This window comes from Phyllobates terribilis, unplaced genomic scaffold (assembly GCF_046119375.1).
Source record: "Phyllobates terribilis strain yellow unplaced genomic scaffold, ASM4611937v1 Scaffold_5__5_contigs__length_657084704, whole genome shotgun sequence".
Lineage (NCBI taxonomy): Eukaryota > Metazoa > Chordata > Amphibia > Anura > Dendrobatidae > Phyllobates > Phyllobates terribilis.
In genome coordinates, this window is record NW_027362765.1 from 231118928 (window position 1) to 231129802 (window position 10875).

Consider the following 10875-nt stretch of genomic DNA (forward strand, 5'->3'; position numbering starts at 1 on the left):
TTCACCTACTGCCTCCGTTTGTTCATTCCTGCGCAGCACTGCACCCACCACAACTCTCCAGATCTTACTCACTGCCCTGAGGCCTACTCCGCCTGTGGGGAGTAGTACCAACCAAGCTGCCAGAACATCAGCCTCAGAGGACTGTTGCAGCGCTGGTGGCCTTCATCAGAAACCACAGGTGGCGTAGTCGAACAACCACTCATCCAAAAGCCCATTTTTCATGTGACAGCCCTGGGCACGGACCGGGTCACGGCCACGACGACATCCCACACCACCACCATACATTGACCCGGCACCGAGTTACCCCACCGCTCAGGGAGGGCGAGTCAACACCTACGGTATAAGTGCTATACAGGGGCGGACATACCGCTGGTGCAACTGCTTCGGGACCTGGAGGTGGAGAGGGGCCCTTGCAAGCAGGAGCGTACAGCCCATATCAGCATCCCACACAACAGCTATGGAGACACTCAGTAAAGATTACGGACAGAAGTGAAAGGGGCCCGGTGTCAAGCAGCATGGGGCCCCTCTCACTACCACCCGTAATTATTCTGATACCCATTACCCAGAGCCGGGTCGAGAGCGGTGCGCAGAGTGCAGGACTGGGGACTTCAAAAATGGAGCGTGTCATGCAGGAAGAGAGACGCTGGCCAGTGAGCGTGCTCACTGGCTGCTGTCTCTGTCCTCCTGCATGGAGACACCCAGTGGTGAGTGTTCACCTGTAGTCAGGGGCCCGGGCCGCACAGAACACTGGGGGCAATAGTGGAGGAGGAGCAGGACTTACAGTGTGTCTTCTGCTCCCTCCACTGTTCCATTCATAGCAGCATCTCATCAAGAAGAGGTCAGGGGAGGAGGCTCACTGCACGAAACAGCATGGCAGCAGCAGGGGCCTGTGCATCCTCTCTGCTGGGTCCCCACCCCCCACAGTGGTTTCTGCAGCCCTCTCCAGCTGATCTCTGCACTATGTGGCCGACCACCTCCCCAGCTCATCTGAACACCTGATATAGAAGAGTAGTATTTGCGTGTGTACATACAGTGGGTACGGAAAGTATTCAGACCCCTTTAAATGTTTCACTCTTTGTTTCATTGCAGCCATTTGGTAAATTCTAAAAAGTTGATTTTTTTTCTCATTAAAGTAGACTCTGCACCCCATCTTGACTGAAAAAAACAGAAATGTAGAATTTTTTGCAAATTTATTAAAAAAGAAAAACTGAAATATCACATGGTCATAAGAATTCAGGCCCTTTGCTCAGACATTCATATTGTAGCACCGGCGTCCCTGCCCTCTGCTAGGCAGGAACGCTGTTCCCCTCACCCCTCTGCTCCGAGCCCGGCGTCCTCCTCCCGCTCTGCTGGCAGCGCGCGCTCCTTCCCGGCCACTGTGCTTAGGGCGCGCGCGCGCTCCCTCCCTCTTAAAGGGGCCGCGCGCGCCGTCCTAAGGAGTCCCCGGCCAATGGCCGAAGGACTTCACCATATATAAGGCACCTCCTCCAAAATGGAGGTGCCCGAGCAATGTTGTTGCACTGTTCACTACTCTGCTTCAGCCCTCAGGTCCCGTTGCCAGTTGCCTGCCAGATTCCTGCCAGCTTACTGTCTGATTCCTGCCTGATATTCCGCTTACCTGCCTGCTAGCCTGAGGTCCGACGGTCTGCCTACCGACTCCTGTCAGTCTGTCTAAGGACCAGCTTGCCCGCTCACCTGGGAGCGCTCTTCTGCTACCTGCCTGCTAGCCTGAGGTCCGACGGTCTGCCCTCCAACTCCTGTCAGTCTGTCTATGGACCAGCTTGCCCGCTCACCTGGGAGCGCACATCTGCTACCTGCCTGCTAGCCTACCTGGAGGCTCCGCCGTCACGTGCTGTGACCACCTGCCATTCCAGAGACTCCTGCCCGCTCACCTGGGAGCGCACACCTGCTACCTGCCTGCTAGCCTACCTGGAGGCTCCGCCGTCACGTGCTGTGACCACCTGCCATTCCAGAGACTCTCGCTTGCTCACCTGGGAGCACACATCTACCATCTGCCTGCTAGCCTACCTGGAGGCTCTGCCATCACAGGTCGTACCTACCCTTTACCCAGAGACTGCCCCGGTCACTTGCCGTGACCTCCTGCCCGTTCATCCAGAGACTGCCCCGGTCACTTGCCGTGACCTCCTGCCCGTTCATCCAGAGACTGCCCCGGTCACTTGCCGTGACCTCCTGCCCGTTCATCCAGAGACTGCCCCGGTCACTTGCCGTGACCTCCAGCCCGTTCACTCGGAGACTGTCCCGGTCACCTGCTGTGACCGCCTGCCCGTCTTCCCTGGTCGCCACCCGCTCCCTTACAAGGACCGCCCCCTTGTATAGTAGCTCAGAGGTTCCGCCTCCCAGACCCGTTACAGTTTGCTCGGGCCATGGAACCCGGTGGCACCCAAGCTCCCTTACTCTTGGACCTGTGTCATGAACTGTCCCGTCAGAGGTCCCAACAGGAGTCCATCCTGGGTCACCTGCGGAATGTCAATTCTCGCCTGGACACTCTGACTGCTCCACCAGCAACCACCGCCAGTGCCATGACTCGTAATCTGGCAGCTCCGCTGCCCACCAATACTATGGTATCCTACCCCGGAACCCGGCTTTCTGCACCTCCTCGCTTCGGAGGCGACTCCGCTCAGGCTCGGGGCTTTATAAATCAGTGCACCCTGCACTTTGAACTCCTGTCCCACCAGTTTAACTCCGACCGGGCCAAAATTGCCTTCATCATGTCCCATCTCACCGGGGAGGCCCTGGCCTGGCTAAATCCTCTATGGGAGAGAGGAGACCCCCTGGTGTCCGACTTGCCTGCCTTTCTCACGGCTTTCCGGAAAGTCTTCGACGAACCTGGACGGAAGACCTCATCCGCATCATCTCTGCTACGCCTCCGTCAGGGAAGTCTCACCGTGGGCCAATATGCCATACGGTTCCGTACCCTTGCCTCGGAGCTGGCCTGGGATAACGACGCTCTGGTATCTGTCCTCTGGGAGGGTCTGTCCGGCCGTATTAAAGATGAACTTGCTGGTCGAGACATTCCTACCACTCTCGATGACCTAATAACTCTTGCCACCCGGATTGACCTACGGTTCCAGGAGCGTGCCAAAGAAGTCACCCGTGAGAGGAAGTTCCCACGTCTAGCTCCTACTTTTCAGAAATCCGTCACTCCCTCCGTTTCTCCACAGGTACACTCTCCTGAGCCTATGCAGGTCGACCAGACCAAGATGGTCAAAACCCGTCAAGACTTACGCCGTGCCGAGGGGAGCTGCTTCTACTGTGGCAGTAAGGAGCACCGGATCCGTACCTGCCCGGAGAGGTCGGGAAACGCCTGTGTCTAGGTTCGCTCAGAGAGGTCGACCTAGACAAGAATAAATCCTCTCCATCTCTGCTGCTGTCAGTCTCAATTATCTGCGGGGAGATTCGTTTTTTTGAACTAGCCCAACTCGACTCTGGAGCGGCCGGGAATCTTATTTCACAGGCCCTGGTAGAAAAATACCGCATTCCCACCAAACCTCTGGCTATACCATTATCTGTCGCTGCTGTGGATGGGGGCCTCTTACCACGTCCCATCCAACTCATCACCGAATCCGTAACTCTGCAGGTGGGAATGCTGCATTCTGAGAGCATCTCTTTTCATGTTCTGCCTGGACTCTCTCACGCCCTCTTACTAGGTCTACCTTGGCTCCAGAGACATGCACCCGTGCTTGACTGGCAGACCGGAGAAGTCCTTCGCTGGGGACAGGACTGTCATAAGACTTGTTTGGTTCCTGTTCATCCCGCCCGTCCTTCTCCTACCCCAACTAATCTACCTGGACTTCCGATTCCCTATTGGTCATTTGCTGATGTCTTTAATAAAAAGGAAGCATAGACATTACCCCCTCATAGACCATACGACTGTCCTATCGACCTGTTACCCGGTGCTACGCCTCCCCGTGGGCGTATTTACCCATTGTCCGCTGCTGAGACCCGGTCGATGTCCGAATATATTGAGGAGAATTTGGCCAGGGGATTCATCCGGAAATCTACCTCCCCGGCGGGAGCAGGCTTCTTTTTCGTAAAAAAGAAGGACGGCTCTCTCCGTCCCTGTATAGACTATAGAGGCCTTAACCAGATCACGGTGAAGAATAAGTACCCCCTTCCGCTCATTCCAGAATTATTTGATCGTCTGAGGGGGGCTAGAATCTTCACCAAACTGGACCTCAGTGGGGCGTACAACCTGGTCCGTATCCGTCAAGGGGATGAATGGAAGACTGCATTCAACACCCGGGACGGCCACTATGAATATCTGGTAATGCCCTTTGGTCTCTGTAACGCTCCTGCCGTCTTTCAAGAGTTGGTCAATGACATCTTCCGGGACCTTCTCTACTCCTGCGTAGTGGTGTACCTGGACGACATCTTGGTCTTCTCTCCGGATCTCCAGACTCACCGGAGAGACGTTCGTCAGGTCCTGCTCAGGCTCAGGCAGAATGACCTCTTCGCTAAATATGAGAAGTGCCTCTTTGAGCAGACCCCGTTTCCGTTTTTGGGCTACATTATTTCTCAGACCGGCCTACGAATGGATCCAGAGAAACTGTCTGCCATCGAGAAATGGCCCCGACCGGAGGGGTTGAAGGCAATTCAGCGGTTCCTGGGCTTCGCCAACTACTACCGCCTCTTCATACCGCACTTCTCTTCCCAGACTGCCCCAATTTCCGCGCTCACCCGTAAGGGCACTAATCCCAGAGAGTGGCCGCCCGAAGCAGAGGAGGCCTTTCTTTCCTTAAAACAGGCCTTCTCTTCCGCCCCGGTGCTGCATCGCCCAGATGGCAACAAGCAGTTCTTCCTGGAGGTTGATGCCTCCTCCTCTGGAGCCGGAGCGGTACTTACTCAAAAATCATCTTCCGGGAGAATGGTAACTTGTGGCTTCTTCTCCAAACTCTTCTCCTCTTCTGAGCGCAACTATTCCATTGGAGATCGAGAGTTATTGGCCATCAAGCTGGCATTGGAGGAGTGGCGTTACCTGCTCGAAGGGGCTCTTCACCTGGTAATAATTTACACTGACCACAAGAACTTGGCTTACCTCCAGCATGCCCAGAGACTTAACCCGCGCCAAGCTCGGTGGTCCTTGTTTTTTGCTCGCTTTGATTTTATTCTTCATTTTCGCCCGGCTGACAAAAACATCAAGGCGGACGCCTTATCCCGATCCTTTCTGGTGTCTGATCTCGAGGAAGAACCGAAACACATCATCGATCCCGCCAGAGTAATGCAGGTGGCTCCCGTGAGTCTAAATCGTCTCCCTCCCGGTAAGACGTTCGTATCAGTACCTGATCGGGAGAAGATCCTACACTGGGGTCACTCGTCTAAACTAGCTGGCCACGCCGGTCAGAAAAAGACCCTCCAGCTTATTACCCGGCACTACTGGTGGCCTACCCTGCACAATAACGTAATAGAGTTTGTTTCTGCCTGTGTGTCCTGCGCCCGCAACAAGGTTCCGAGACATCTGCCAGCCGGTCGCCTCCTTCCGCTCCCAGTACCTGCTGCCCCCTGGCAGCATATAGCAATGGACTTTATAACTGATCTCCCCGTCTCTGCCGGTTGTACGGTCATTTGTGTGGTCGCTGACCGCTTTTCCAAGATGGCTCATTTCGTTCCCCTGCCAGGCCTCCCGTCTGCACCCGAGCTGGCTAAAGTCTTTATCCGCCACATCTTCCGTCTTCATGGCCTGCCCCTCCACATCGTGTCGGATCGTGGGGTACAGTTCACCTCACGCTTCTGGAGAGCCACTTGTAAACTGCTAGACGTCACCCTGGACTTCTCCTCCGCTTACCACCCACAGTCTAATGGTCAAGTGGAGCGGATCAATCAGAACCTGACCAGTTACCTCCGGCACTTCGTTAATGCCCACCATTCAGACTGGGTGGATCTCCTGCCATGGGCCAAATTTTCTTACAACAATCACGAGAGCGAATCTTCCTCCAAATCCCCGTTTTTTGTAGTCTTCGGTCAGCATCCTCGGATCCCATTTCTCGTCTCCACCTCGGTGGACAATCCGGCTGCGGAATCTCTTGTTAACAAATTTTCCTCCATATGGGAGAGTACCCGATCCGCACTCCTTCTGTCATCCGAGCGTATGAAAACACATGCTGACAAAAAACGTCTGGATCCTCCTCAATTCCGTCCAGGGGATAAGGTCTGGCTCTCGTCCAAGTATGTCCGGCTCAAGATTCCTTCCTATAAGTTAGGGCCTCGGTTCATCGGTCCTCTGGAGGTCATCAGTCAGATCAACCCGGTGGCCTATAAATTGAAACTCCCGGCCAACTTGCGGATCCCTAACTCCTTCCATGTATCTCTCCTCAAACCTGTGGTACTTAACTCTTTTTCCAAGTCTACAGGTACGCCTCCTGCTCCGGTTTCCGCTGAAAACGAATTTGAGGTAGAGAACATTCTGGCCACCAAAAGGGTAAGAGGGAAGACCTTTTTTCTAGTAGATTGGAAGGGGTTTGGTCCTGAAGAGAGAACGTGGGAGCCCCGGGAGAACATCCATGCCCCTCTCATCCTAGCTAAATTTCTCTCTGGCCTAAAAAAGGGGGGGCCTAAAGGGGGGGGGGTACTGTAGCGCCGGCGTCCCTGCCCTCTGCTAGGCAGGGACGCTGTTCCCCTCACCCCTCTGCTCCGAGCCCGGCGTCCTCCTCCCGCTCTGCTGGCAGCGTGCGCTCCTTCCCGGCCACTGTGCTTAGGGTGCGCGCGCGCGCGCTCCCTCCCTCTTAAAGGGGCCGCGCGCGCCGTCCTAAGGAGTCCCCGGCCAATGGCCGGAGGACTTCACCATATATGAGGCACCTCCTCCAAAATGGAGGTGCCCGAGCAATGTTGTTGCACTGTTCACTACTCTGCTTCAGCCCTCAGGTCCCGTTGCCAGTTACCTGCCAGATTCCTGCCAGCTTACTGTCTGATTCCTGCCTGATATTCCGCTTACCTGCCTGCTAGCCTGAGGTCCGACGGTCTGCCTACCGACTCCTGTCAGTCTGTCTAAGGACCAGCTTGCCCGCTCACCTGGGAGCGCTCTTCTGCTACCTGCCTGCTAGCCTGAGGTCCGACGGTCTGCCCTCCAACTCCTGTCAGTCTGTCTATGGACCAGCTTGCCCGCTCACCTGGGAGCGCACATCTGCTACCTGCCTGCTAGCCTACCTGGAGGCTCCGCCGTCACAAGCTGTGACCACCTGCCATTCCAGAGACTCCTGCCCGCTCACCTGGGAGCGCACACCTGCTACCTGCCTGCTAGCCTACCTGGAGGCTCCGCCGTCACGTGCTGTGACCACCTGCCATTCCAGAGACTCTCGCTTGCTCACCTGGGAGCACACATCTACCATCTGCCTGCTAGCCTACCTGGAGGCTCTGCCATCACAGGTCGTACCTACCCTTTACCCAGAGACTGCCCCGGTCACTTGCCGTGACCTCCTGCCCGTTCATCCAGAGACTGCCCCGGTCACTTGCCGTGACCTCCTGCCCGTTCATCCAGAGACTGCCCCGGTCACTTGCCGTGACCTCCTGCCCGTTCATCCAGAGACTGCCCCGGTCACTTGCCGTGACCTCCTGCCCGTTCGTCCAGAGACTGCCCCGGTCACTTGCCGTGACTTCCAGCCCGTTCACTCAGAGACTGTCCCGGTCACCTGCTGTGACCGCCTGCCCGTCTTCCCTGGTCGCCACCCGCTCCCTTACAAGGACCGCCCCCTTGTATAGTAGCTCAGAGGTTCCGCCTCCCAGACCCGTTACACATATTTAAGTCACATGCTGTCCATTTCCTTGTGATCCTCCTTGAGATGGTTCTACTCCTTCATTGGAGTCCAGCTGTGTTTAATTAAACTGATAGAACTTGATTTGGAAAGGCACACACCTGTCTATATAAGACCTCACAGCTCACAGTGCATTTCAGACCAAATGAGAATCATGAGCTCAAAGGTACTGACCAAGGAGCTCAGAGACAGAATTGTGGCAAGGCACAGATCTGGCCAAGGTTACAAAAGAATTTCTGCATTACTCAAGGTTCTTAAGTGGCCTCCATAATCCTTAAATGGAAGAAGTTTGGGACCAACAGAAGTCTTCCTAGACCTGACCGTCCAGCCAAACTGAGCAATTGTGGGAGAAGAGCCTTGGTGAGAGAGGTAAAGAAGAACCCCAAGATCACTGTGGCTGAGCTCCAGAGATGCAGTAGGGAGATAGGAGAAAGTTCCACAAAGTCAACTATCACTGCAGCCCTCCACCAGTCGGGCCTTTATGGGAGAGTGGTCCAACGGAAGCCTCTCCTCAGTGCAAGACATGCGAAAGCTCGCACAGAGTTTGTTCAAAAACACATGAAGGACTCCAAGACTATGAGAAATAAGATTCTCTGGTCTGATGAGATGAAGATAGAACTTTTTCGTGATAATTCTAAGCGGTATGTGTGGAGAAAACCAGGCACTGCTCATCACCTGCCCAATACAATCCCAACAGTGAAACATGGTGGTGGCATCATCATGCTATGGGGGTGTTTTTCAGCTGCAGGGACAGGACGACTGGTTGCAATTGAAGGAAACATGAATGTGGCCAAGTACAGAGTTATCCTGGATGAAAACCTCCTCCAGAGTGCTCTGGACCTCAGACTTGGCCGAAGGTTCACCTTCCAACAAGACAATGACCCTAAGCACACAGCTAAAATAACAAAGGAGTGGCTTCAGAACAACTCTGTGACCATTCTTGACTGGCCCAGCCAGAGTCCTGACCTAAACCCAATTGAACATCTCTGGAGAGACCTGAAAGTGGCAGTCCACCAACATTCACCATCCAACCTGACGGAACTGGAGAGGATCTGCAAGGAAGAATGGCAGAGGATCCCCAAATCCAGGTGTGAAAAACTTGTTGCATCATTCCCAAGAAGACTCATGGCTGTACTAGCTCAAAATGGTGCTTCTACTCAATACTTCAATACTGAGCAAAGGGTCTGAATACTTATGACCATGTGATATTTCAGTTTTTCTTTTTTAATAAATTTGCAAAAATGTCTACATTTCTATTTTTTTTCAGTCAAGATGGGGTGCAGAGTGTACTTTAATGAGAAAAAAAAATTAACATTTTAGATTTTACCAAATTGCAGCAATGAAACAAAGAGTGAAAAATTTAAAGGGGTCTGAATACTTTCCGTACCCACAGTAAGCCCTACACTATAACCTTGAATAAATAATTACCCCTCACTGTGCTCCCTGCACAAAAAATGACTCCAACACTATCCATCTTATGGTATATTGCCTCCACACTGTCCGCACTGTACTATAACTGCCACACTGTCCGCCTTTGTGAACTACAACTCCAACACTGTTCCTCCTTATGAATTATACCCACCACATTTTCCTTCATGTACTATCCAGTTTCCACGTCTTCTCCATGATGCCTTCTCTCCATAACAAGCCTGCTCTTCACTGTCCTCCGATCTTGCCCTCTCCCCATGCATAGCCCCTCATCACAGTTCCCCCAATAATGCCCTTTCCACACTGTTCCCCCTCCCCCATGCTGCACCTGACTCTTTATGACCTGTTTCTAGTAAAAGCCCCCCGTATTTCCAGCTCTACAAAGCGCTTTCTCTCAGCTGCCGCTAAAAGGTCTCCTCCTATGTGGTGCTGTAGTGACATCTGCAGCGTGATGAGGTGACCCCATTTTGCTGACGTCGGCAGATCATGCCACGGATCATTCTGCCGCATGTCGGGCAGGGAGCTGATCAGTGCTCTTCTGATCCAGTATGCCAGGGCAAATTGCTGAAGTCTTGAAAAAAAGGGTCAACACTGTAAATATTGAGGCTTTGCATCTTCAAGTATATGTCAGCATAAAGTGTAAAAACCATAACCATAGAAACATCTAAAAGATGGAAAACCACTGAAGCAGCAAACTTTATGAAAACCAAAACTTGTGTCAGTCGCAAAACTTTTGGCCAGGATTGTACACTTGGGGACTTATTACTGTATGTGGTGTTACATAGGACTGCAGGGAAGGTATATTACATTATCGTGACTCAGAGCAGTCTCTATATGTTATTTGTAGTGTTACATAGGACTGCACATGGCAGCAGAATGAGAATTTTATTTTGCTTACCATTGTTTTGCGTGAAAAAGGGGCAAATAAATGAGTGTCTTCAGTAAAAGAAAAGAACAGCACAGTGTGGTTTGTGCCAAATCTTTTGCCATGGAGGGGCCTTACTGAGCCTCCTTGAAGGCTATGAAGGATTTATTTACTGCAGCAGCCAATCAGATTCTAGCTCTATTTTTCTGCCGCCAATAAAGCAATGAAAGCAGCGACCTGATTGGTCGTTATGTGTAACATCCCCTGCACTTATGTCAATTAGTGATGGGTAAAATGCGATTTTTTGGTGAGCCGGCTCTTTTGGCTCCGAAAATGGCTCTTCATTTCCTATTACCTTTGGCTTTAAATTTGAAGCCAAATTCTGGTATGTTTTAACCCATGATTGTATACCTTTTAGTAAAAATCTACACATGTGCCAATTTATGACATAAAACAGAATAGTTTCCAGAATAACCAGATTTTATATTATTTGCTGTAAAAACTTTAACAAACACAAAATGAAGATGCAAAATACCAACAAGATCCTAATTATCAGTGCCACATTTTAAAGCTACCTTCACACTTGGCAAGTTCGCTGTGGGCTGTCTGCTGCAAACAGTCTGCAGCAAAACTGCAGTGTCAAATGTCGCATCTGCATCCAGGCGGATTTAGATAAGGAATTTGCTGCGGAATTCACCCGTCCATTGACTGCAATGAATTTCGCATATCGGATGTTCTGCACATACTGACATGCTGCTGCTGAAGCCAATTTCACACCTCATGTCAGATTCTGAATTTTTCCACGAAGTGAGAATG